The sequence below is a fragment of the Neltuma alba genome, unplaced genomic scaffold, assembly GCF_004799145.2.
Source record: "Neltuma alba isolate B1F8T4 unplaced genomic scaffold, ASM479914v2 tig00010421_pilon, whole genome shotgun sequence".
NCBI lineage: Eukaryota > Viridiplantae > Streptophyta > Magnoliopsida > Fabales > Fabaceae > Neltuma > Neltuma alba.
The window spans coordinates 879715-907420 of NW_021635323.1; the positions used below are offsets into that span (position 1 = coordinate 879715).

The window sequence follows — 27706 nt, forward strand, 5'->3', positions numbered from 1 at the left end:
TTCTTGAATTTGAACAAATCTGTTCAGACCAACTTCCTCCAAATAGCATTGCAGCTCTTAACTACCCAATATGACCGGTGCTTCAGTTCCTTTGATATGTGACATGACTTCTCATAGCTGATCCTGTACGGAGACATTCCTATTAGTGTTTTGTAGGTAGTGCGGTAGGCCCATAGTACGTCATCCAATCTCAAACTCCAGTCTTTGTTGGATGGCTTGACAATACACTCTAGAATGTGTTTGATCTCTCTATTTGACACCTCAGCTAGGCCATTAGTTTGAGGATAGTATAAGGTGGACACTCTGTGGGAAACCCCATATTTAGCTAACAAGTTAATGAGCAACTTGTTGTAGAAGTGGGTTACTTGATCACTGATTAACTCCTTGGGTACTCCAAATCTTCTAAAGATGTTAGACCCCCAAACTTAGAAAACATAGGTGCATTATCTTTTCTTGTAAGGATGGCTTCTACTACCTAGAAAGGTAGTCTATTGCTAAGAGGATGTAAGTGTAACCGTGAGAAGGTATAAGTAGTCCCATGAAATCTATCTCGCAAGCATTAAAGATCTTACAGAAAAGGATGGGTTGTTGGGGTATTTTATTCCTTCTACTTACCCCCCAAATCTTTGGCATTTATCACATGCCTTATAATAGGTGAAAGCATCTTTAAATAGGGTGGGCCAATGAAAACCTGCATCTAACACTTTCCTAGTCATTTTTTTAGCATTAAAGTGTCCCCCACACAAGGTATTGTGGCAAGCTTTTGAAATGGCATGAGCCTTTACTTCAAGAACACACCGTCTGATTACTTGGTTAGAGCACATTCTCCATAAATATAGTGAATCCCAGATGTAGTAAGAGGCTTTACTCTTAAACTTCTAAATCTGAAAAGTAGTCAAATGAAAAGGGATTAGACCTATAGCAAGATAGTTAACTAGATGAGTAAACCATGGCTGAGAGATAGATAAAGCACATAATGATTGATCAGGGAATGAATCACAAAGAGCATCAGAATCTAATACTCCCCTAGTCTCTAGTGGTACTCTACTTAGATGATCTGCAACATGGTTCACATTGCTAGCTCTATCCTTTACTTCCACATCAAACTCTTAGAGAAGCAAGATCTACCTTAATAGCCTTGGCTTCGATTGAGGTTTGTGTAAGAGATACTTTACTACTACATGATCTGTAAACAACCACTTTAGAATTTATTAGGTGAGGTCTAAACTTATCAAGTGCAAAGATAATTGTAAACAATTCCTTTTTAGTAGTGGTGTAGTTTCTTTGAGTTGCGTCTAGAGTTTTAAAGGCATAAGCAATTACTTTAGAAACTGAATTGTCCCTTTGACCTAATATTGCCCCCACACTTAGATTTGAAGCATCACAAGAAATTTCAAAAGGCAATTCCCAATTGGGAGAGGTCAAAATAAGAGGAGTAACTAGTATATTCCTCAATTTATCAAAAGCTAACTCACATTCATGATCAAACTGAACATTAACATCCTTTTACAACAGTTCAAAAAGAGGTAGAGTAATTTTACTGAAGTCTTTGATGAATCTTCTATAAAACCCTACATGTCTTAAGAAGGATCTTAACTCTTTCAAGGTGGTAAGATAGGGCCAAGAAGAAATCACCTAAATTTTAGCCTTATCTACCTCTATTCCTTTATCAGAAATCAAATGATCTAGCATGATGCCATGATTAACCATAAAATGGCATTTTTCATAACTCAAAACAAGCTTTTTCTCAATACAGCATGCTAGAATTTTGTCAAGGCTTTGTAAATACACATCAAAAGAATTGCCATAGATTGCAACATCATCCATGAACACATCCACGCATTTTTCAATAAACTCAGTAAAAACAGACAACATGCAACGTTGGAATGTGCCAGGTGTATTACAAAGACCAAAAGGCATTCTTTTATAAGTATAGGTTCCAAATGGACAAGTGAAAGTAGTCTTATCTTGGTCCCTAAGGTCTATAGGGATTTGAACGTACCTGGAATACCCATCCAGGAAATAGTAGTGACTCTTTCCTACTAACCATTCAAGCATTTGATTAATAAAAGGTAAGGGAAAGTGATCCTTCCTAGTGGACTCATTTAGCTTTCTATAGTCCATGCAAACTCTCCATGAGTTCTGCACCCTAGTCGGTATGAGTTCATTATTCTCATTCTTGACTACTGTGATCCCACTCTTCTTTGGTACAACTTGTACCGGTGATACCCCCTCACTATCAGATATAGCGTATATGATTCTAGCTCTCAACAGTTTATTAACTTCTTTCCTAACCACATCAAAAATTAGAGGATTCAATCTCCTCTGATTATGCTTAATTGGCTTCTGATTTTGTTTAATTGGCTTGGAGCCCTCAGTTAACAAAATCGTATGGGTGCAAATAGTAGAGTCAATTCTCTTAATATTTGCTAATTGCCAACCTAAAGCATCCCTATTCCTACTGAGTGCACTCATCAAACTGGACTCTTCACTCTTAGTCAAGGAACTACAGATAATGACACGCAATTTACTTTCAGCATCCAGATAAGCATACTTAAGATTTGGGGGTAAATCTTTAAGTTTCAAATTTTGGGGGCTTAGACAACCAAGGGAATTAGAGTAGGAAAATCAATAGAGTTAGAGAAACTCCCCTTTATTAACCCCTGGGAAGTGCACTTGTCATCCTTATTTGGATCTAGCATACTTGCCTCACTTCCCTCAAATGTTGCACCAAGCTCCTTAAATGATTATTTGAGATTAGATCATTCAAGAATCATAAAGTATAGGGTGTAATTTTAGAGTGTGAATGATTAAGAGTTGAGTCAGAAAGTGTTGGCCCTTTAACCAAAGTATTCAAAACATAAGATGGTGGATCTATTGAAGTTTGAAGTCCATTTATTGCAGCAGGGAGCTTAGGTCGCGAACTCAATTGTCCAGGTCGTGACCTCAAGTCATAGAGGCCACCTTCTTGATAGGGCTGATCTAGGGTCGCGACTTAGGATTCTTCAAGTTGCGACCTCATATCACAGAGGCTAGTTTCCTTAAATTTTTCTCCACTGACAGCATCAATCATGTCTTGTATACCTATAAAATTAGCTAAAGGGTCCTTGCCATAGGTAATATCACTCGTGAATGAAGAAATGGAATCAAAACTTGAAGAAAAAGAAAAATCTTGGGAAATGGGAAGCATGCTATCAATTTCTAGAGAATTAAGGCATGGCACCTCATTACCATAAGAGCTTGAAAATGAATAAACATAAGAAAGGAAATTGAAATACTCATCATAGGTACTCAAAGATTAGTTCAAAAGATTCATGTGATGATTCAAAAGAATAAGCAATTGACTTCAGGTGACCCCATGTTATACCCATCATGTATATTTAGCTCATGTTCATCCCTTACTTGCTCAATAGCTAAATCAATGGCATTTAAAACCATGAATACAGAATTGTCAAAGGGATATCACATAGCTTCATTCATATTAAAGGTTACAACATGGTCTCCTACTTCTATTGTGATACAGCTGTGTTTCATGCTTATAATAGTCTCGAAAGTCTGGAGGAAAGGCCTCCCAAAAATTAGTGCTTTCATTTACAAGCTCATTTGACATGTCTAAAACATAGAAATCAGTAGGGAATACTAAGTCCTTGACTTGAACTAGAATGTCCTTTATTATTCCCTTAGGATACCTAATAGACCTATCGGGGTTTCATCAACTTAGAGTACTACCTCTGTGTTCTTTTACCACCTATTGACTTTCCCTTCCAATTTGTAGATTACCATTTATGCCTTGGTCTCAAATGAGCGATCCATTACTCTTAAATTTTTCTCTAGTCGAGTAATCTAATCTTTGGTTATTTGCACATCTAATGTGCCCTCAAATACTGGTGGATTATGCTTACAAAAGTTCGTAATCTGCTGTTGCAAGTTATTTGGTTCCCTTGTGGGCCTTACTGCTCTACTATCGATTCCTGGTTTAGGGTTGGGGTTGGACTGGTTAGGCTATCCAGGCTGCTCCTTGCTCGGGTTGTTGCAACTGTGCTATGACTGTTGTTACTGCTGCTGCTATTATAGTATCCCTTTCTTGTTCCTAATGAGCTTGGGTTACTCATAAGTCTTGAATCATTTTCTATTGCTCCTCTAATCAATTCATTGTTATTTGAATCGGGTCAGTAGGGGTCTATTCTGTTCTTCCCCTACTTATACAGTACGTCTTGTGCTCACCATACTTGTTATTTCTTCTTAACTACAAACAAACAACATCATGATATAACCTTTAATTTCTATATATAACTTTTGTACACATATAAAATAGCAGCATATTTTAGCCAGTCACAACTAGTCACGTTGTAAATACAACCATTTAAAATTGTCCTAGAAAAGGAAAAGTAGAAATAACAAAGTCTTTTAAGACATCAGTATCTGCTCAAAAGTATATCCTTCCACTTTATCACAGATGGACGGTATGGATTCCTCTTAGGTCTATGTATTTAGAAGAGTAGATAGTAGTGCCATACCCTATATGTCTACATCTAGGGTCTGGCTTTCCTTATTAACTGTAATATACAACCGCTTAACCTGACGAAAGAAGTCAAGGTAGACTGTAGCTTACTGATCTATATTCCTCTTGATGTACCTACCTAAATGCTTAAATTCCTTAATCAGATCATCCATTGAATTAAATTCTTTAGGCACAGATAATGATCTCTTCTTCGGAGGCAATATTCTACTAGGGCCTGCCTTATCATCACAATTTCCTGGTTTGGGTACTATCCGCAAATGTAATATCAGTTGTGAACTTGGCACTGGCCATGTCCTGGATCCTACCTCATCCTCCTGTAGCTTTATTATTTAATTAAAGTCCACTCTCGAATGAATATCATCAATCTCACTAGGTAATTTATAGCACGCCAGTAGAGGAGCAAGATCATTAGAATCCTCTACCCACAGGTGGTACCAATCTGGGTATGACTCCCTAAGCATCCTCTAGTTCACAGTCTTCATGGAGAGATCACTCTCACTGCATGCCATACTTTCTAACTTATGCTCTTTTCTCATAACGCAGTAGACTAAACAAACAATATCATTCAAAGTAACACAATGCAACATAATACCATACAGTACCACACAATGCACCACTAACACAACATTCATCAAATAACAATCAAAACCTTTAATCCATAACAACTTAACACATAATCATAGCATATTACAATAAGCCAGAACCTTTACTCTGATACCAAAAATGTCACACCTAGCTTTTAGACCTCATTTTATCTCACTTGAAACCATTTTGGATCATTTCTTAGAGCCTTAAGTTGGAAAAATTTGAACCTTAAATTTTCTTAAATTCGGGTTACTATTCATTATAACCCTAACAAAGGTCAAACTTTGAAAATTCGTAACTAATTCTTCAAAAATCAACACAAAGTGGTTCCTGTCACAACCAATAATATAACAATTAGGAATAAGGATATTCCTAAATATTCAAAGGCCAAAAAGGATAAGAAGGAATAGGAGATTTATGGTGGAAAATAATTATTATAATTTTCCAAGTCGATTATGAAAAGTTTGACTAATTAAGAAAAATTGGCCAAGAATAATTATGGAAAAATATTTCCAAGCCTCAAAAAATTAAGAAAAAATAAGCACAACATTCCTTGAGAATTATATGAGATTATAAAATTGTTTTTATGACCAAATTACCGTTAGAGAAATTACAAAGGAATTTAAGGGCAATTTAAGCTAGTTTAAGGCCTTTTATTTGGAAAATTACAAATAAATATTGGGAAACAGAATAAAATTCCAAGAAATTTTTATGATATTCAAAAGAATTATAAAAGATTATGGAATTAAAAGAAGACCCTCAAGTATCCAAGATTTTTTCTAATTCCTTTGAAAAGTGGAAAAATCAATAAAGAGAAGGAAATTAGTTTTCTTTTTTAGTTAATTATTGGGAAATTAATTTTGAGACAAAGAGGGAAATTTGGGAAGATAAAAATGAGGAGAATAAATTATGAATTTGACTAGAAAATAATTATAGAGGCCAGAATACTGTAATTATAGAAAAGGAATTAAACCCGGAGTCAAGGTGCACTGATAAAGCAAGACTAGAGTCTTGCAATTAAATAGCCCACAATTTGCCACTTGTTAAGCCCATAATAGATGGTAATTAAAGTTGACAAGTGTCAAGTCTTGAATGGAGAGGATTTTGACTTTTGGAAATTAATTACCATTAGAATTTCTTAATTAAGAGAGAGGCTATAAGGAAGAATAGGAAGGTGACACATGGCATAGCAATTAATTGTGGTAGATGGGTGGTTGAGATATTTGCTGAAGCTTCTAATGAGTTCTTCTTACTCCATTTTGCTGATTATGGTTTGGCCAAGAGAGACAAAGAGGGAAAAGAGTGATCTTGAAGTGCAACCAAGGAGAAAACAACCATCTTGGATCAAGTAAGCTTGTGGTTAAGGTTAGTAGTTGATTCTATGTTATTCCTTGCTTGATTCTAAAACATCCTACTTTTAACCTCTCAGAGTATGCATTAGTAAGCGTTATTGTTCAAGCAGGTCATGACACAAGCCCGTGGATTTAAAAATTTCAACATAACTACTCGGATTACTATTCACTGTTTAAATTCAGGTTTCAGGTCTAATTTTGAAAAATCATAACTAATTCTATAAAAATTGTATCTCCTTGTGTACACATCCAATTAAGGTGATCTAGCACTAATTTTAAAGCCTAGGATGTGTACTATAACTCTGCCAAATTTCATAGCTTAACTCATTTATTTGATAGGTCAAACTGGAGCTATAAACTCACTGCTTCAGGACCTATGTTTTATCCCTTAACTTCCTTTTTACTTTAATTCTTTCTATTTCTTTGGTATACATAAATTGGGTTCACACTTTCCCAATCATGCTCATACATTTCTATTCATCCCATAAATATTGTAATTAAATACATGGCATCATTGGCATCCATAACATAAATTACATAATAGGAGAATTACACATTGAATAATAACATCATTCATTAACATCAATAATTCTCCACTTTCTTCTCCTTGCCTCTCGTGCCATTATTGCCCACCATTGATTGACCTAAATGGTAGGTTAAGGAGGGGTGAGATTCGGGGGAATCTCAGCAGCAAACACTACCCATAAGCATGCAAGACATAATGCACATGCATGATATGTTATAACATTAACACATGAATGCCATGGAAAGTAAGCTAAAGCATTTCATGCTTTCATAATATATTGCCAAGGCAAAGCATAACGTAAACTTGCAAACATAACTTTGCAAACATTTCATCATAACTTAGTCATATCATGACAACACAACCACATCATGCAAGCATACATATCAAGCACACAATATAGGTAAGTTTACTACCTTGTAACATAGCTTTCCTCTTGGTTTTCCTTTGATTCCCTTGTCTTTCCAACCCTATGGATTTTCGGTCAACACCATTAAACATCCTCTTGGATGTTCCAAGGTCCTAAACACATCAATACATGATGCAAAACAATTATTAGAATCATGTTATCAACTTATGTCTACTTGATTCTTTCTTGAACATACTTGGACTCTAACTTTTGAGTTTCAATTCCAACATTCCTAAAATTATTTTCACATACTATCCCCACATAATTTTGTATGTAGAATCCATTTCTAAGCTCAAAAAAATCAAAATCCAATCCTAACTATTCAGAACAGTCAAGGCCGAACAGAATCACAAACTAAGGAAAAGTTGGATTTCTTGCAAAATCAACACAGAACCACTTGATTCTTGTTGTTTCCAAGCCTTTAAACATGATTTTTAACATCCATATCATCTTCTCCTATTCCAATAAACTTTGTGCAGCAACTCCCCATACGATTTCAATCATCAAAAATCCAATCAGACCAACTACCAGCTTAAAAATAATGAGGTAGAAACTACATCAAAAACGGCACACATATCTTGTTTTAGAGCTTGATCTGGCTTGGAACCACTTGGCCTTTCTTTCTCCCTCTTCGTTCTCTCTCTAGAAACCATTTTGCAAGAGCTTCCCCAAGGTTTCCATGGCTTAGGACGAAATGAGAGGGAGGGGAGGGGTATTTATAGAAAACAAGACCGAATCTCGGCCGTTAATCTTAAAAATACATGGCTTGATCTAGACTGTCCATTTTCTCTTTTTACCTTGTGATGACACGTGTCCTATGACATCATGCTTACCTCATCTTGATGACATCATGCTTACATCATCAAGCCACATGTCTTTAATCCAACCGCACACGTGTCTTGCACCCCGGCCATACACGTGTCTTGCATCCAACCGTACATGTAATACCTTCTTTTCTAATCTAACCGTACACTTGTCTCTTTCATATTCCTTCATCATTTTGGCATTAAAATAGGGAGGAAATTATATAAAATTCGTCCAAAATATAGCCCTTAGGCATTTCTCTACCTATTTTGCCATTCTGCACCGTATCGGGTACTTTTTTGAGTCCTGACTTACCCGGTACCACTGGGATATGTTCTGGCACCATTTTCTCATTTTAATTAAGTATATATATATGGTGCCATCTTAGAGGAGCATAGATAAAAATAATTAGCTCTACTGACAGGCTATTTAACTTTACTGAGCCACGTATTAGAGATTTCACTATAACGGGTAGATGAAAGACTGTCTAAAATATCCCTGTACTGCATTCTGATTTTTATGCTATCCATAAATATCTTCTGCTGACTCACATGATGACTCATAGGTGTCATGATTGCATTTAGTGACTCAGCATGATGACTCAGCACCGTCATTATGGTCTTTAGATATTTTCTTTCTCCTTTTCTCAGAAATATTATTAAATAATACTTAATCAGGGTTACCTTCTCCGAATTCTTTCTATCTGCTTGTAACTCCGTTGATCTATCTCTGGGTTTCATTCTTTCCCTTTCATCATGGGAAATTCCTCTAATTTTTCTCGGATCAAGAGTCAAACTCTAAACAACTATTTTGACTTTCCCCGGATAGGATATAAATAGGCTTTAAATTTAATTAAAGCTAACCTTGTCAGTTTTTTAGGACGAAATTAATTTTACAATCTGTGTAAATTCCTTAACTACTATTCCCCAGTTTTTCCTGATTATTTGAGGCCGTCTCATAGCTTAAATAATTCAATTTAAGTTACTATCTCAAATTACTCAAAACCCTGAAATGACTTCAGGGCATTTCCGTCATTTCCAGCCTTATATCGGCTCTGGGATCCTATTCTTATTTTTCTAGAATTTTTCTAAGTCATTTGGGCCCTTTTCACTAACTCTGAGCATTGGCCAACTAGAACTTTTGTTATTTACAATTAGGTCCCTACTTGGCCTAAGAATTTCTTCTTTGCAATTTGATCCCTCCTTAGGCCTACCCTTCAGAACCATCTCTTACAAGTTTCTGGCATAACATCTGGCTCTTAGTTGTTTCCAATTCGTCATTCTTTAGTCCCTAAACACTATTGTTTTACACATTTGCCCTTGGAAAATCTCTTTTTCCTTCTGAGGGATCTCTGAGACTTTCGTTGCATTGGACTTAGTAATCATCCTTTTCTGGTGCTATTACTTGTATCTATGAGCTAAAATTTGGGATGTTACATATTCTCTTGAGTTTGATGGCTGAAATTTCTGGTTCTTCCCTTTTCATTGTATTGGCCAAAATGAGAATGAGAAGGGAGGGAAGTTTTGGTTGCTAGACATAGTTAGAACACTTTAAATCATGGTAGTTTCAAGTGGTTTAGTGTTGTTTTTGAAAGATTTCATAGTTGAACTTTAAGGGATATGTTTCAACCACTTCAAGAACCATAGCCTAGGATGAGAGATGAGATTTTCAATGTTTTGATGCTTCCATTATGTTCAAAATGAAAAATGGTATAGGATAAATCTAAAACACAAGGGTTGGAAGCATTAAAGCCAAAGTTGCAATTTTTGGATTTTGAACCCTAATGGTTTAGTCAGTTCAAAACTAGAAGAAGGAATTTTATTCTATTAAATCCAAGTAGATATTTGGAATCTATATGAAAGATCATGTAGGCATGGGTCAAGAGAGAATTTTTAGGGTTAAGAGAATAAACTCTAAAAATTCTAAGAACAAAGATGGAAGCTTTAGGGGGTTTAGGAGTTACTTGAATTATGTTGTTAATTTTACATGGAATGGTTAGTAACCTTGCTGACCTTTTTATGACATATCATGATTAGGGTTTGTTAATTGTGGAGAAGAGGAAGAAGGTCAAAGAATCAAGAGCATTTGGATTAAGGTAGTAAGATTTAATTAACCTTAATGTTGAGTGTTGCATTAATTGCTATGCAATTTCATGTGCTATTATGTGGTTGAGCTAAATGATGATGATGATGATGATTGTGTAGCTATACTTCTTGCCTTATGTGCCTTGGCTATTGCATGGTAGAGTGCTATATGTATGAGGTAAAGTAGTTCCCTATTAATAGCAAAAGGTTGGAATGCTTGTAATTGATGCATGTTGATGTTTTGGTTGATTGATCTTGCTACTGGGATTTCATTGAAATCTCATCACCTATATGTAACCTAATATTTTAGAGACTGAATCATCAAAAGGGAGGCTGCAAATCCAAGGATAACTATGGTGATGAACCATGGGGAAACATTTATATTTGGTGATGTATAAGTATGTATGGTTGATGCTGTAATCCCTAAGCAGGATGCCAAATTAGAGCCATATTTTTACTAAGTTCCCAAATGAATTCTTTACGAAATTCGGTATGCTTAAAGTATATGTCAAGAGCTTCAAACCAATATGCATCACATTAAAAATGGCCACCTACACGATTTGTAATGATTTTTCAAAGTTAAGGCTCAGAATCTAAAAAAAGGGTTTTTGCCAAATGGACAGAGGTGACTTTCACAAAAATCTGACACTTTGTCAAATGGAATTGATTTACAGGATTATTTTTTCTTGAAAGAGCATTCAAAGAGCTTTTTATAGAATTTTGAACTACTCTAATAAGGAAGGGAAAGCACCCCGGTAAAGAGATTCATAAATACTGACTTTAATTTTATTTTTCTAGATTAAGTTATGAATTTCTGAAGTTGGACCAGAAAACTAGATTTTTACTCGATGAATAGTAAAAATCCAAAATCAGCATTTTTTATGGATTTTTGAGCCCAAGACTATCCAATGTGGTCTAAAATGGTTCTAATTGAACCCTAAGTCAATACAATAGTAAGGTGTGATAGTTCCAAGTTCTAATTAAAGCTCTTAATACCATATTGAAAGGAAAAATACTCATTAGCATCCAGAACTCATCCATCAATCCTACATTTAGCTCAAAGTGGTATTGTTTATTTGGTCATTTTTTAATTTTTTTGGGATTTATGCCCAACTTTGAAAGGACATAACCTTTTGTACAAAACTCCAAATTTAATGAGATACCACGTGTTTTAAAGATAAAAATTTGATCTATAAGCTTGCCAAATTTTAGCTCAAAATTCAACCAATTGCATAAAATTGTATTGGTCAAACTTGGCCCTTAAAAATCAACCTTTATACTCTTTTTTGCAAGTCTTGCCTTTTTGTTTTCTTTTCCTTTCATATACCCTTTCCAATCACATAACACATATTTAAACATGATTCTTTAATCATTACTTACGTGTAAAGTATCCTTGATCATTAACACAATATTCCAACATAGTTCACAATTATACATAACAATACATAATAAATTACAAAACGTAACTTTAATAACATTAAGCTCAGTCATCCTGTAAGGTGAATCCCTTTCCTTTCTCCTTGCTTGATCTAACCCCTAGTTGGTGAATATTGGAGTATAAAGGAATGAGATTTCATAGAAATCTCAGTAGCAGGAATTACAATGATAGTGTCAAACATGCGAGGTAAGTTACATATAGATTCATAAACATTCTATGTCATGCAATTATCCTCATAATTCACTAATAAATAACATATTAATGCATGTTGCTAAGGCATACAATGCAATCAACTAATATGTCATTTTCATCAATCAATCTCAAACATAACATAGCAATTATTCAAGTAATCATATTATGCAACAACCAAGCAAGTTAACATTATAAATTGTGAATTCCATGCTACCTCTTTTTAGTCTAAGATCCTCGACCTCCTTGATTCCTTTTGGGTCCTCCTTGTTCCTTTGCACAATGCCTACCAATTCATGCATAAACACTGTCATATCCAGTAATATGGTAATTAGGAATAAGGATATCCCTAAATATTTGAGAGCCAAAAATGATAAGGAGAAATAGAAAAATTTTGATGGAAAATTATGAAAATTTGACTAATTAAGGAAAATTGGTCAAAAATAATTATGGAAAAATATTTCCAAGTCTCAGAAAATTAAGGAAAATATTTCTTGAGAATTATATGAGGTTATATAATTGGTTTTATGATCAAATTACCCTTAAAAAAGTTATAAAGGGTGATTTAGGCTAATTTGAGGCCTTTTGTTTGGAAAATTCTAAATAAATATTTATAAGGAGAATAAAATTCCAAGAAAATTCCTATGATGTCCCAAGAAATTATAACAGATTATAGAATTAAAAGGAGACCCTCAAATATCCAAGATTTTTCCTAATTATTTAAACAAGTAGAAAAATTAATAATAAGAAGGAAAATAGTTTTCCTTTTTATTTAGTTAATGGAAAATTGAGTTTGAGCTAAAGAAGGCATTTTGGGAAGAGAAAATTGAGGAGAATAAATCATGGATCTAATAAAAAATAATTACAGAGGCCAGAGTACTGTAATTATAGAAAAGAAATTAAACCTGGAGTAAAAGTGCACTGATAAAGTGTAGATTAGAGTCTTGCACTTTACTTGGCCCATAATTTGCCAGTTATCAAGCCCCTATTAGATGGTAATTAAAGTTTCCAAGTGTCAAACTCTTGAAACTAATTACTTTTGGATTTAAGTTAATTAAGGGAGAGATTTAAGACTAATTAAGGAGTTGACACTTAGCATAGTATTAATTGTTGGTTATTGGGATATTTTGAGCATTAAAGAAGAGTTTTCCTCCCCTAATTTCAGACCATTGTTTCGGCCAAGAGAGGAAATGAGTGAGCAAGGAAGAGTTTTAAGTATATTCAAGGGAAAAGCAACCAACTTGGATCAAGTAACCTTAGAGTTAAGGTTAGTAGATGATTCTACGTTGTTCCTTGCTTGATTCTCTTGAGTTGTACGGTTGAAATTTCTAGTTCTTTTCTTTTATTATGCTGGCCAAAATGATGAATGGGTAAGGAGGGAAGTTTTGGTTGCTAGACATGGTTAGAACACCTTGCTTTATGATGATATCAAGTGGTTGCATGTTAGTTTTAAAAAGATTTTATTATTGTTTCTTAAGAGGAACTGATTGAAGCCAGATTGTCACCTTCCGGATCATCAAGAAAGTGAATTGCACTAGAAAAATGCAGTATAGGATGCAACTAGTCATTCTTCTCAAGGAGATTATTATTAAAAATCCTAGTCTAGATTGGTTATGAAAAGATTGTAAATTTGGGTGAAGAGAAAGGGGGGTTTCAAGTATTTAAGGTGATGCAATAAATGAAAAGTGCAGAAAATTAACTGTTTTTGGTATTTTTGAATGAATGAAGAAATGTTTTGGATTTAAAGGGGATTATGGTTAAACAATCTCTTGATAATGAAAACTCAGCTATCATTGCTCTTTAAAATAATTGAGAGTTCTAGGAAACCTCTAAGTCTAAAGAAAACCCTAAGTAATTACTTGGTTAATGAAAACTCACTTTAATTAAAGTTAATTAACATCTCTTAAAACACTGTTGAAAACCACTTAGAGTGTAAGTGGAAGGATGATGTAAATGCCCTTAGAATGTCAATCGAAAACACAGAATACTAAGCACACAGATTAATCAACAATGATCATTGAAAATCAAACTAAACACAAGGATTCAAACTGAAATATTATATAGATTAATCAATATTAACATCATCCAATCCAAATACAATAGAATAGTCTAAACACAAACAAGATTTACAATCATAAACTAAGTCTAATACAAGTGTAGAAAGTTCCTAAATCTAGAAATATTCAACACAATATTAAGCACAGGTTTAGACTATAGAAAAACTCCCTGATTAAGTCCTTGAGCTCAAGCTTTGTCTTCCATCACCAAGAGGCTAAGGGTTTAGCCTCTCATACCTTCAAACCAATCGCGATCGCTTTAGGAATGAACAACCATGGTTAAAGCTAAAAATGAGGTTGGAAAAATGAAGAAGAAGGTGGTTGGAGTGGTTTGATTGCTTCAGAAATGCAGAAAATGATGAAGAGATGAAGAAAATGGAAGTTTTAGGTGTGGGATCAATAGAGGCTTGAGAGGAGATGATGGTGGATCAACTAATTGCAAATATGCAGAATGGGAGAGAGTCTGTTTGTGGTGGCTACCCCCTTTAAGTGTAGAGGCTCAGAAACCTATTCCAAAATGCACAACTTTACTTAACACACTTGGATCTCGACCCCAGAAGTTTCAGGTCACGGCATAGGGGGCTTAGGTCACAACTTCATAAGTTTCATGTCGTGACCTGTGAAGACAGAGAGCTTTCATCTTGACTCAGGTCCAAAACGCACAGTTTCATTGAAAGGGCTTCCAAGTCGCGATCTCAGAAGTCCATGTTGTGACCTGGGGAGGCAGAACACTCCAAACTCTTGTGTTTTGGTCCTTGTAACATTTTGGCTCTATCCATGCTCCATCGTAGTTCTTGGGTCCTTCTCCAATTACCTGAAAATCAAAACAAAGAGCTCTGTAAAGACCAACTGATTATAGATTAAGGAAATTAAGATTGAGGAGAGAAAAATGACCCTTTTTATCCCTTAAATAGCAAAATGTAATGCATGACTCAATGTAATCAAATGGATAAAAATGTATGTATAATGAGGGTAAAATTGTTGCAAAATATTAGAAAACCTTGAGAAAACCATATAAAGATTGGGTTCTATCAGGAACCATTCAACCACTTTGAGAATCATATCCTAGGATGAGTTTTTCAATACTTTGAGGCTTCTATTGTGTTTAAAATGAAAAATAGTGTAGGACAAACCTAAAGAACATGAGTTGGAAGCATTAGAATCCAAGTTGTAATTTTTAGATAATGAACCTTTTTGGTTCAGCCAAGCTGAAACTGGAAGAAGAAATTTTCTTTCCTTAAATTGGTTGGCTCACTACACGATTTTTAATGAACCAAGAAATAATTCTTTGGGTTAAGAAAACAAGCTCTAAAAATTAAGGAACAAAGAGGAAAGCTTTAAAGGGCTTAAGAATTTATTGAACTTTGTTATTGATTTTTGATATGGTTTGGTTGGTAATGTTGTTGTCTCTTTTCATGGTTCTGGTGTTAAGGTTTATAAATTATGGAGGAGAGGAAGAAGATCAAAGAATCATAGAAGCTTTTGGATCAAGGTAATAAGATTTAATTAACTTTAATGATAAGTGTTGCATTGATTGTTATGCAATTTCATGTACTATTATGTGATTGAGCTAAATGATGAGGATGATTGTCACATTTGGCAAAAGGGTGATTAGGAATAAGGAATATTTCTAAATAATTAAGGGTAGAAATAGAAGAATTTTGGTGGAAAATGATTATCATGATTTTCCTAGCCCATTTATGGAAATTTGACTAATTAAGGAAAATTGGTCAAAAATAATTATGGAAAACTATTTTCAAGTCTTGAAAAATTAAGAAAAAAATAAGAATAATATCCTTTGAGAATTATACGGGATTATAAAATTAGTTTCATGACCAAATTATCCTTAGAGAAATTATAAAGGAATTTAAGGGTAATTTAGCCTAATTTAAGGGCTTTTATTTAGAAAATTCCAAATAAATATTTTAAGCAGGATAAAATTCCAAGAAAATTTTTATGATATCCCAAGGAATTATAAGAGATTATAGGATTAAAAGAAGACCCTCAGGTATCTAAGATTTTTCCCAATTCCTTTGAAAAATGAAAAAATACTAAAGAGAAGGAAATTAGTTTTCCTTTTTATTTAATTATTGGAAAATTAAATTTGAGACAAAGAGAGCAATTCGAGAAGATAAAAATGAGGAGAATAATTTATGGATCTGATAGAAAATAATTACAGAGGTCAGAGCACTGCAATTATAGAAAAAAAATCAAACTCGGAGTAAAAGTGCACCGATAAAGTGAAGACTAGAGTCTTGCACTTTACTTGGCCCACAAATTGCCACTTGTCAAGCCTTTATTAGAGAGTAATTAAAGTTTTTCAAGTGTCAAGCATTAAGTGGAGAGGATCTTGACTTTGGAATTTAATTACATTATGATTTACTTAATTAAGAGAGAAGTTTCAAGACTAAGTAGGAAGGTGACACTTGGCTTTTCATTTATGATGGTGGTTGGGATATTTTGGTGCATTAATTGAGCTCTTCCTCCCCTTAAAATCAGATATGGGCTTCGGCCAAGGCAAGAAGAGAGGCAAAAAGAGAGAGCTTGAGGCAGAAGCAAGGAAGAATCAACCACTTTGGATCAAGAAAGCTTAGAGTTAAGGTTAGTAGTTGATTCTATATTGTTCTTTGCTTATTTCTCTTGAGTTTAATGGTTGAAAAATTCTGTTTATCCTCTCTTTGGGTGTTGGCCAAAAAATGCTCTTTGAGTAGGGGAGAGAGTTTGGTTGTTAAATCTTGGTAAAAAAACTTCAAAACATAGTCTTTTCAAGTGGTTGCAAGTGGTTATATGTTGTTTTTGAAAGGATCTCTTTGTTGGAACTCAAATGGTACTGTTCGGCCAAGGGAGAAACTGAACCTGAGGATGAGTTTTTCAGTATTTTGATGCTTCCATTGTGTTCAAAATAGAAAATGGTGTAGGATGAATCTAAAGAACAAAGGTTGGAAGAATCAAAGCTAAAGTTGTAATTTTTAGAAAATAAACCATAGTGGTTCGGCCAAGCTGAAACTAGAAGAGGGAGTTTTATTTTTTTTAAATCTAAGTAGATATTTGGAATCTACATGAAAAATCATGTAGGAATGAGTCAAGAGGGAGTCTTTAGGGTTTATGGAAACCAAACTCTAAAATTTAAAGAACAAATGTAGAAGCTTTAAGGGACAAAAGTTTCCTTGAGTTATGTTGTTGACTTTTATGTGGAATGGTTGATGATTCTTGCTGCCATTTTTATAGATTTTCATGTTAGGGTTTGGCATTCGTGAAAGCAAGAAAGAAGAACAAGAAAATCAAAGAGCATTGGATCAAGGTAGTAAGATTTAATTAACCTTAATGTTGAGTGTTGCATTGATTGCTATGTAATTTCATGTGCTATTATGTGGTTGAGCTAAATGATGATGAAGGTGATGATTGTGTAGCTATACTCCTTGCTTTATGTGTCTTGGCTATTGCATGTTAGAGTGCTACATGTATGAGGTAAAGTAGTTCCCTATTAATAGTAAAAGGCTGGAATGCTTGTAATTGATGCATGTTGATGTTTTGGTTGATTGATTTTGCTACTGGGATTTCATTGAAATCTCATCCCTCATATCTAACCTAATATTTTAGGGACTGAATCATCAAAAGGGATGCTATAAATCCAAGGATAAATATGGTGATGAACCATGGGGAAACATTTATATTTGGTTATGTATAAGTATACATGGTTGGTGCTATAATCCCTAAGCAAGACACCAATTTAGAGTCACTTTTTTATTAATTTCTTGAATGAATTTCTCTACCGAAATTTGTTATACTTAAAGTAAATGTCAAGACCTTCAAATCAATAGGTAGCATGTTAAAAATGGCTAACTACACGATTTTTAATGATTTGTCAAAGTTAAGGTTTAGAATCTGAAAAAAGGGTTTTTGCCAAATCGATAGAGGTGACTTTCACAAAAACCTGACACTTTTTCTAATGGAATTAGTTCACAAGATTATTTTTTCTTGAAAGAGAATTCAAAAAAATTTTTTATAAAATTTTAAACCACTCTATTTTGATTTTTCTAGATTAAGTTATGAATTTTTGAAGTTGGACCAGGAAACTGGATTTTTACCTGATTAATAGTAAAAATCCAAAAATCAGCGTGTTTCATGAATTTTTAAGCCGAAGACCATCCAATATGCTCTAAAATGATTTTAATTGAATCCTAAGTTGATACGATAGTAAAGTGTGATATTTTTGGTATCAGAGTGGAGGTTTTGGCGTAGGATAGAATGCTCTGCTTAAGTTATTTGTAGATAACGAAGTTGGATGAGGAGGAACTAACAAGTTTTGTAGGAGTTGAGATGAAAAACACAATGGATTGGGACGCTAGATCTGAGAAGTCAATCAATGATTGGGATGTTAACATAACTGATCTCATAAAAGAGGATCTGGTAGGACGGATTATGGGGAACGCTAGCCCAGGATACTCAACAAAGGAGTCTAACAATTATCCAGAGCATGGGACTAACCATTTAGGGGTTACTGTTGTAGATTTAATGAACCTTCCTGGACCCAATGACTCAGTGGATCCCACAACTGATTTGTATTAGGAACCAATAGACCCTAGTTTTGACATTCAGTCTTGCAGACAGCTTGTTATCCCAAGTGTACACCCAAGCAACATCCCCAGACCTAGTACCAAGCCAAGGATACCCCTAACACCCACAGTACCTATCCCTGTTCTGACGGAGCCTAAGATCCATAATCAGGATTAGCTGAGACAGAAGTTGGAATTCTTGGGTTGACATATCATGAAAGATGAGGATCAGCAAGACTGAACATTTACCTAGAATACCTTCAGGGAGTAAAGGTGTTATATCAAACTCATAGATCGAGTAACCCTTATCTAGACACCAAGGATTGGATCTATATGATAACGGACATGCTTCTATATTTACCATTCTGGGAATATGAGTTCTGTCGCCTGAATCAGATAGTGGATTTAGGTATTGAGGATTACATCCAGCACTTGAAAACTTTGTTAAGATTCACTATTTTTAGATGGTTAGATCCTCGTAACACTAACATAGTACTTGTTTTGGTACAGCTAACTCTAGTAGGTTAGTCTGGCATGTTTGATTGCTACATATATTAAACTCTATTGCTGTGACTGATGATTGATGCTTGAATGCTGTATTATGAATGCATATGTTGTTAAATGAAATCCAAGCATGTTGTTTATTTCTTGTTCCTCGGATATGCTATCCGTTTAGTTAGCATAATGGTTAGAACTCAATGAAATGCTTTGCCAGAGAGACCCTCCAAACACGATGCAAAGGTCCCTCTCAATCTGCTACGATTAATTTTGGATCGCTTAGAACCACAATAAAAAGCTATTGAAGGGATGAGGGCGGCACAAGCTAACCAGGAAGAAGAAAGAGACGCCGTAATAGTAGCAGTGGTAGCAGCAGCAGTAGCTAACCTCAACAGGAGGCAACCAGAGGAAGAAACCTCAGTAGCGTAAGCAACAGAACAATTGCCTAGATCGATAATGCTAGCAATAGACCTTGACAGTATCTAGCAGTGGATGACTCACTTTTGCAAGCACAATCCGCCATTCTATGATGGAGTGATTGACATTTAAGTAACAGAGGACTGGATCAACCGCTTGGAAAAGATTTTCAAAGTTCTGGATTGTCGACTAAGTGGAAAGCCCGAATGGCTATTTACCAGCTAGAAAAGGATGTCGATCATTGGTAGAAGAATACCAAGATTCTTTTGGATGCTCAGAACATAAGAGTGACATGGGAAGTGTTCCTAGAGCAGTTTTGCGAAAAGTACTTCTGCGGTCAATCAGGGACGAAAGGGAAGTGAAATTCCTAACCCTGAACCAGAAAGATAACAAACCATTTGATGAGTACCTAGCTAAGTTTATCTGTCTCTCTCTCTCACTACTCCAGTTACCTGTATTACCGAGATGATGAGAGGTGGATGACCAAAAAGATGGTCAGAGGACTGAAGCAATCCTTAAAGGAGATGATTGCTCCCAGACAATTCAAGCACCTCAACATTGAGGCCTATTGAATTATGGAGAACAGCTTGTATCATCATTTGATGGTTAAGTCTACTCTCAAGTCAGAGAAGAAAGATCAGGATGGCACCTCTTCTAATGCCAATAGGAAGAGGAAAAGGCTATGGGATAACTGAAAGAACCAGAAGGGAGGCAAACCACTAAAGGGTAAGGAATGCCCAACCTGTAGCAAGAATCACAGTGACAGACCGTGTATGGCCGGGCAAAACATTTGCTACATTTACGGCAAGTCCAGACACTTCTCAAGAGAATGCCCGCAAAATACAAAGAAGGCAAGGTCGCATACCTAAGGACGAGTATTTACCCTCACAGGGGAAGAAACCCAAAAGTCACTGGAAATGATCCAAGGAATGATCATTATTAACAATTTCCTAGTGATTGCAATGTTTAAATCGGGTACTAGTCATTCTTTCACCAAGTATGCATATGTTAAAAGACTTAGCTTGGTTATGAACATGTTGCCTTATGACATGCATGTGTTCACACCAACACATAATAGGGTAATTACATCTGATGTGTGCTTAAACTATATAGTTGGTTTGGAGCACTATTATATTGCCTTAGACTTGATATGTATGCCTTCCATGAAGTTAATGTGGTAATTAGATTGAATTGGTTGTCATCCCATAATGGCAAGGACAAAACCCTAGTCCTATCCCTAAGAGAAATGGAGTAAAATTCAGAAGTTAAGTTAAACTTCATAACGGAAGCCCAGACGGGCAATGGTACAGTGAATGAAGCTATGTAAGACTAGCAGAGGTTAAGAGAAAAGTGTGTTTCATCAGATGAACTAAGGGAGTAGTGGTGATGAACAAATATGGAAGTGATTACCAAAGGAAGTGGTAACTTTCGTCACTGCAAACCAGGATTCTGGTCATAACGGATGAACATAACAACTCTCAGATTTTAAGATGGTAACTCAACAAGATACAATGACTCTCAAAGGTCGCAGAGAGTAAGATTAGTAAAGGTCAGAAAGAGAGAGGTAGTAACTATTGAGGAGTTATAAGATTCCCCCTCAAGAGGAAGAGTAATGATGAGGATTGAACAAGATGGTTAGGGGTTGAGTCTATACACCACTAAGAAGGTGTAGTGGCCATCTAAGCTAGACAAACTCTTACAGCCTTGTTAGAGCTAGGACACCATGATAGAATAGCTATCTCAAGTCCTGGAATAGATAAATAGGAACTTTGAGATAGTGAAGTTAAGATGGAGAGCCCTAGTGAAAAGTCTTAAGGATCAAGAAGAAGAGGACGAGGCCGAAAAATATGCAGGGAACTAGGTTAGAGGTTGGCATGTTCCCCTTAATGTTAAGAGATACTTAGTCACTTGGGGTTTAGGTTGAGAGGCACCTTTTGTCAAGGGATAAGGTCTTGCCTAGGAATCTTCCTAGAGAAAATAGGAATTAGTCCTTCAAGTTAGAATTGATGCTGCTCAAGATGGAGCAAAATGCCCTATCTGAGTGGGAAAGGGAAGCAGCCGAGGCAAGGCAAGTGGAGTTGACCTTACCCAATGGAAGCATGACTAGCCAAGAATAAAGCTAAGCTTAGATGTACCTGAGCTTAGCAGAGTACTAGAGCAAGCAGAAAGAAGAAGAACCTCATAAGCCCTCTCCCTATGACTTCCAGAAGCAGCTGTGAACAGAAAGAGAGGCTTCCTTTTTAGGGATGAGATGTCTGGCTGGCACGCTACAGACATAGCAACCAGTAAGAGCTTGCACTCCTTACATTGGAATGATAGGCATTATGTATGTTAGAGTATGCTCCTACTAAAAAGGGAAGTAGAGAAAAGAGAAGTTGCATAAGTCCTCTCTTTGTAGCATTCTAAAATAGTAAGAGATAGTAAGAGCAGCTAGAGAAATAAGAGAACTCTTAAGGCAGACTGGCTTAGGCACCTAAAAAGACAAATAGGTGGCTTGGGAAATTAACATGAGGCCTAGGAGAATGGTATTAGTTCTTGGAACAGTTTTGGGAAATTATCAGTTGGGTGACTAACTAGGAGGAGGTGACTTTTCTTAGTTCTATGGTGAAAAGTCTCCCAGAGTTTTTAAGAGTATGGTACTACTTTGGGAAGATGAAGACCAAGGATGAGTTGGAGATATAGAAACCTCCTTTGGTTGTAAACTAGAAGCGAGAGAGTACCTATGACTTCCTTTAAGATGACCTTATCATTAATTAGGTTGGGTTTGATTTCCTTCTGATTAATAGCGAAAAGCCAAAGTTAGAAGAATGGGAGCCGTAAGACCTGAAAAAGAGACATTCAGGCTAGTTCTAGTACAGGAAGAACTCATACGATACAGAGACAGACTGAGTATTGACGGGTAAATCCATAAGATGAGGCTAGAGTCAAGAATGTGAGCTGAAAAGACCCGACTAAAGATAGATCAAGAAGGGTCTAAGACAGTAAAGTACCAGGGTTTAAGCCTATTAGAATCAGTGCCTTAGTTTCCCATCAGCACTGTTTAGTTAAGCATGTCAGGCAAGAGTAGCCTAAGGGAGGGTGACCCTAGGAAGTAATGTGAGAAGGTGTAAAAGCCAGAAATGTTAGCCATTTTGGCAAGAATGCACTAAGTCCGGCAAAAATGGAAGATAAAATTAAGGAAATTGTTAAGTTACTTAGTGTGCTCAGCAGTATTGTTTCGGACCAAGACCCGAGATTTACTTGAAGTTTTGGAGGTCCTTATGAAATAAATGGACACTACTCTCAACTTCAGTATAGCCTACCATCCTGAGACAAATGAGCAGACAGAAAAAACGATATAGATGTTAGAAGACACGTATATGCGCTTAAGGTCAGCGGTAACTCAAATACGTACTTACCGTTAACCGAATTCACTTAAGATGATAGTTTCCATACAAGTATCTGAATGGCACCATACGAAGCACTTTGTGGGAGGAAGTGTAGATCTCCCTTGTGCTGGGACAGAGCTTAATGAAAGAAGTATGCAGGGTCCTGTTATAATGGATCAGATGTCCCAACAGATTAAAACTATTCAGTATAGACTTCTAACAGCTTAAAGTAGACAAAAGAGCTACCCAAACATTAGGAGACCGTTAAAGATTGAGGTTGGTGATTAAAGTGTAACCAACAACAGAAGTCGGTCAATCCCTAAAGCTTAAGAAGTTAAGTTCAAAGTATGCTGGACAGTTTCAAATTTTGTCCAAGGTTGGACTAGTAGCTTATAAGTGACCCTTCCCCTAAATTTGAGCCAAATTCACGATGTCTTCTATGTCTCCCAATAAAAGAAGTACCATTTAGAGCCGACACATGTCATAAGCTATGGTGGCATTGTGATCCAAGTCAACCCGTCTTTAAGATCAAACTAGAGCGAATCATTGATCAGAAAGTCGAACAGCTGAGAAACAGGCACTTTTCGCTGGTCGAGGTTGTTTGGAAAGGTCTCACACCAGAGGAAGTTACGTAGGAGATGAAAACTGAGATAAGGGAAAAGTATCCTAAACTTTTCCAATAAGATATGCCTTAAATTTCGAGGATGAAATTTATTTTGGGGGGAGAAATGTCACATTTGGCAAAAGGGTGATTAGGAATAAGGAATATTCCTAAATAATTAAGGGTTAAAAGTGACAAGGAGAAATAGAAGAATTTTGGTGGAAAATGATTATTATGATTTTCCAAGCCCATTTATGGAAATTTGACTAATTAAGGAAAATTGGTCAAAAATAATTATAAAAAAATATTTTCAAGTCTTCAAATATTAAGGAAAAATAAGGATAATATCCTTTGAGAATTATACGGGATTATAAAATTGGTTTCATGAACAAATTACCCTTAGAGAAATTATAAAGGAATTTAAGAGTAATTTAGCCTAATTTAAGGGCTTTTCTTTGGAAAATTCCAAATAAATATTTTAACGAGGATAAAATTTCAATAAAATTTCTATGATATCCCAATAAATTATAAGAGATTATGGAATTAAAAGAAGACCCTTAAGTATCCAATATTTTTTCGAATTTCTTTGAAAAGTGAAAAAATCACTAAAGAGAAGGAAATTAGTTTTTCTTTTTATTTAATTATTGGAAAATTAAATTTGAGATAAAGAGGGAAATTTAGGAAGATAAAAATGAGGAGAATAATTTATGGATCTGACAGAAAATAATTACAGAAGCCAGAGCATTGTAATTATAGAAAAGAAATCAAACTCGGAATAAAAGTGCACTGATAAAGTGAAGACTAGAGTCTTGCACTTTACTTGGCCCACAAATTGCCACTTGTCAAGCCTCTATTAGAGAGTAATTAAAGTTTTCCATGTGTCAAACATTAAGTGGAGAGGATCTTGACTGTGAAATTTAATTACATTATGATTTACTTAATTAAGAGAGAAGTTTCAAGACTAAGTAGGAAGGTGACACTTGGCTTTTCATTTATGATGGTGGTTGGGATATTTTGATGCATTAATTAAGCTCTTCCTCCCCCTAAAATCAGATGTGGGTTTCAGCCAAGGCAAGAAGAGAGGGAGAAAGAGAGAGCTTGAGGTAGAAGCAAGGAAGAATCAACCACTTTGGATCAAGAAAGCTTGGAGTTAAGGTTAGTAGTTGATTCTATGTTGTTCTTTGCTTGTTTCTGTTGAGTTTGATAGTTGAAAAATTCTATTTATCCTCTCTTTGGGTGCTAGCCGAAATGCTCTTCAGTAGATTTGGAGTACCTAAAGTATTAATCAGTGACCAGGGAACCCACTTTTGTAACAAGTTGCTCAATAACTTGTTGGCAAAGTATGGGGATTCCCATAGAGTGTCCACCCCATATCATCCTCAAACAAATGGCCTGGCTGAGGTATCGAATCAAGAGATTAAATGCATCCTGGAAAGTATTGTCAAGCCCTCCAACAGAGATTGGAGCTTGAGACTAGACGATATACTGTGGGCCTACCACACCACCCACAAGACCCCTATTGGTACGTCTCTATATCAGATCATCTATGGTAAGTCCTGTGTAACAACTTATGTTTATACCAATTAACTTGCCTTGCGGAAGCATTTGGAATCACTTTTGAAGACTACAAGTTATGAAAAATCAAGTTTGAAAAGTTTCTTTTGCGGATTACTATTCATTGTAACCCAAAAATGTGGCAAACTTCGAAAATTCATAACTAATTGTAGAAAAATAAAAAATGAGTGATTCCAAGTTCTATGCAAAGCTCTTTGGATAAAATTTCGAGAGAAAATAGTTTCTGAACTGATTGCCTTAAAATTCAAGCCCAGTTTTTTCTTGAAAAAGTTACTGTTCATATGGTCATTTTTTCATTTTCCACTTATTTTAGCCCAACTTTGGAAGGGCATAACTTCTTGTGTGGTTATCAGGTTTAGGTGAACCAACTCTCATCTTAAAGAGAAAAATCCCATCTATTTGTTCACCGAATCTCATGGCTATACTCACTCAATTGCTTAATTTGACTTTGGTCAAAGTTTAGGTCCATAATGTTGACTTTTATCCCCCTTGGAAGGATGAATTATCTTACTTGACCAAGTACTTGCATACTAATTCTCCTACCATATAATCATGCATATTGGACAACACTAGTATGCTTTCACATATTAACACATAAGCTAGCATATATCCATAACTTAAAACCTTAAAGCATACTCTTAATTACATTCATCCAACATAAGGTTTTTCTTCATTCTTCTTCTTCTTCTTGAAGCAAACTTAATTCTCCACTATAGCTACTTCTTTTCCTTTGCTCGTGGAGGTTGAAGGCCCTAGGGTTTGTTAAGTATGGGGGTAAGATTCTTGGGGAAGCTTAGTAGCACATTGCATACATTACTATGGTTACACATCACAATGTAATTCAAGCTACATGCATACATACATACTTGAGTATTATGTACTTGCCATGGAAAAACATAACATCATAACATGACATATCATCTCAACCTTGCATAAATCAAGGTATACATGCATGGAGGCATCATGGCATAACATCATAACACATAGCAATGAACATACAATGTATAGTAACTCTAACAAGCAATGGAATGCAAAAGCTACCTTGTTGGCTTTCCTTCCTCTTGAACTCTTTTCTCTTGACTAGATCTTTGTCCCTTTGTTGTGTATAGCCTATTAGGCAACCAATGACACAACATTAAGCATTACTTCAACTCCATAACTTAACATAACCCCTTAAACCCCTTTTTTCTTGACTTTTAGGGTTTATTTTTCTAGCTTTGATTTTTGAACTTTCTTAGGCCTTTCCTACATAATTTTCCATGTAGAATCCATTTATCATATTAGTTTTATGAAAATCTAATCCCTTCCCATTGACTTAGCTTGGCCGAACCATATATATATTTGTAGGGAAAAGGATTTTCAACCAAACTAACATGTAACCACTTAATCTTTAACCTTTAACCATGCTTAATCTTCATCTAAACCATTCCTTATCATTTTGATAAAATTTGGGCAGCACTTTCCCTTAGGAATATGACTTTCCATCATCATTAAAATAGCACAAAACCCACATATCATTATTATACTTAAAATAGGAGAGTTGTAGAAGCTTACCTTGCTTCCAAATGACTTTCTCTCACTAGAAATCTTCTCTTTCTCTCTCTAAACGAAAATTTGCAAGAGGTTTCCTACTTGAAAGGCTTCACACAAAATAAACATGTGGGAGGGGGTATTTATAGGCTTCCTTTTTCATTAATTCCACATTTGCCCTTCTTGCATAAGACTTAATCTTAGCCCTCCAATTTTTACTTCTTTCCACATGTACAAATCTTAGGCTATGCGGCTTAATATGTTGACACTTGGATGGTGAGTCATTAGGGCTTATGTCATCTTTCTTATCCATTAAAATTAATTAGGCTTTAACCAAGGTTAACTCCCTTAATTCCTTGATTAACTTGGCTAATTACCCTTCTAGAAACATTTGACTTTTCAAAGATAGATGGTTAAATCCTAGCCATCCAATGAACCATGTTTGCCACCTGTCACGATCCTACGAAAGATGACTTAACCATAATCATTTTACTTATCCCTAATTAAATTTTAATCTAACTTGATTTAGTATTTTCTTTTCCTTTTTCTTTTTATTTTCTTTTTCCCTTTCTTGGCCAATTTGGGCGTGACATGTGTCTTTGACATTCTGCCAGAAATTTTACTACCCCGGTTATCCTGACAGTCTACTGAATCGTAATATAATATTGGTTTATTTTATCTGATAGCTGAAAAGTTCTAGTATCTCAGAATTCTTATATCAGATCACCATTAATTATATCTCAGTAAAGGGAACTTCCTTGATTAATTTCATAATTTTTCTCCCCATATAACTCTTTAAATTGTCGTTTCCGTAAAAACAGACAATCTACCAATATTGATTTAGCTTTATATTCAATTAAAGCTAACCTCCTCATCATTTAGGGTTGAAAATAATTTTATAAATCTCCATAATTCCCAAATGAATTTCCTTTAATTTTTCATAATTTTTTGAGATCTCTAGGTATTTTTAATAATTGATATTGGCCAATAAAAGGCACATATATGGCGCCACCTTAAAGGAGCAGAGAGGAAAAATAGTCAACACTATTGACCAATTAGTCAACCTCATTGAGTCACATAGTAGAAATTTTGCTCTACCGGGTAGATAGGGAACTGTGTAACACTTACCCGTATTGCATTCTAATTTTTCTACTGCCCATAAAATATCTTCTGGTGACTCATACGATGACTCATCACC

General features: G+C 35.3%; 1 pseudogene; it reads right to left on the reverse strand.

Annotated features, from left to right (window-relative positions):
• The window catches only part of LOC114756522 (uncharacterized), a 161754-nt pseudogene that overhangs the window by 249 nt on the left and 133799 nt on the right, over nucleotides 1-27706 (reverse strand).